The sequence below is a fragment of the Pimephales promelas genome, chromosome 16 (assembly GCF_988280905.1).
Source record: "Pimephales promelas chromosome 16, fPimPro1.hap1.1, whole genome shotgun sequence".
Classification (NCBI taxonomy): Eukaryota; Metazoa; Chordata; class Actinopteri; order Cypriniformes; family Leuciscidae; genus Pimephales; species Pimephales promelas.
In genome coordinates this window covers 2602901-2604911 of record NC_142784.1, presented here as the reverse complement: position 1 = coordinate 2604911, position 2011 = coordinate 2602901, and positions in this window count along the sequence as shown.

Sequence of the window (2011 nt, the reverse complement as noted above, 5' to 3'; positions counted from 1 at the left end):
GCCTTCCTGAAAAACGGTCGGTTTTTATGGGCGTGTCGCACTGAAGACTTGGAAGTAAACGCCCACTGCTGTGAGTGGATAACAGTTTTGCATATTATAATGAGTTTAACTCACCCGTCGGTGTACGTGGGGGGAAACGTCCAATGTTGTCAAATGGCAACGGGATTCGCCCATACATGTTCAACCCAGAGTCCGTGTGTTGCACAATATTCCTGTCAGATCCAATATAGACGGCACAGCACCGTTCTTTACTCTTAATCGGTCTGCAAATCCAGTCTTGTTTACAAAACAGTCCTCAGTGAAATGAAGCGAACAGACGACGATGTTTTACCCTCATCAGCTGGAACGTCATTAAAAATCAAGTTTATCCATGAAGTCCTATTGGAATCCAGAGGAAGCTTATGCAGCGACTGTCTTCCACAACCAGGCACTGGACAATATTCTGTATTGCTCGGTAGCTCGATCCGGTTTGTCATCACGAGGTAGGCATGTATGTTAGGCTACTTAGCTATGCGTGTAATGCGCGAATCGGTGGGCGGGGCTAAACCGGCCGTGTTGAAGTAGGTGTTGGTCTTCTTCTGCGGGGGTGGTGTTTTAACCCCTTCGACGTCATAGTTTCCCACTTTTAAAAACGAGGCGTTTTCAGAGGCTGGTGTCAAAAAAAGCTTTTATTGGACTAACAAGAACGTTTTCAGTTCTGAAACTTACAGGATATTCTTATAATATGATGACCTCTTAGATATCAAAAGCTCACGGAAAATTTGATTTCTCAGTTCATCACCCCTTTAATGTGTCCTTGATGAATAAGTGTTATATACTTGAATTATTCTCACCCCAAGCTTTGAGTGGTTGTAAAATTTGTTTTATGAACTCTTTTCCACATTGATAATAAACATAAATGTTTCTTGAGCATCAGGTCATCATATTAGAGGGATTTCTGAAGGATCATGTGACAGTGAAGACTGGAGTAATGACGCTGAACATTCAGCTTTGATCACAGGAACACATTACACACTTTACTATATATTCACACAGAAAACAGCGGATTTACACTGTAATAATATTTCACTGTTTTTACTGTATTTTGGATCAAATGCAGCACTGGTGAGTAGAGGAGACTTCTTTCAAAAGAATTAAACAATCCTAATTATTCCAAACTTTTGATTAGTAGTGTATATTGGCTCTTTACTTCACCGACCAACACCATGAAAATCCTCTTTCGCAGTCATCAACGCACACACACACAACACTGGAAACGAGCGTCTGAGAGCTGGTGTGTGCGATCCGTCACTCTATCACACTTTCATGTCGAGTCGGTCGTGTGTTTCAGGTGCACAAATGTTCATGTTCTCCCATCGCACAACTGATGAGAACACCCTTCATCATCATCATCATCATCATCATGCGTCGGACTGGTTCCCTGTAGATGTTCTTGCTGGGATGGTCTGTTTGAAGTCTGTAGACAATAGAGTTGATCAACTAATGGTTTCAGATGCGTTCATAAGCCATCGGCGGTCTGTCAGTTCTTCATTTTATCCTTATTAGCAATTCAAACTTCATGCTAAACATATTCTAATTATGTTCATCTTTTTAACCACGTGCTTTTCTAATATCTGTCACTAAGGACATGGATGGAGTTCTTTTTCTGTGTACAATGAGTGTAAAATGTGATATTTTTCATCACTCGTCTATCTGTATTTTTCAAATCAGAGCCAAAAAAGACCTTTTTATGGGATGTGATGACCTGCACATCACTTCACTTTATGTGAAACCTTTTCTGCACGAAGGGCTTATTTAACAAACACACACGTCACCAGTGTGAACTCGGTTTACAGTTACATTTCAAATCAAAGCTGTGTTTGCTAAATAAGGCTCCTATTGGAGCGCTTCACAGATGAGGATCAGATCAGATATCAGGAGACTCTCTCATCTCCACAGGAAGTGAAGTCAAGCCGTCTGACCACTGTTTCCTGTCCTGTGACGTGCTGAACTCGTTCCTGCGTACATGATT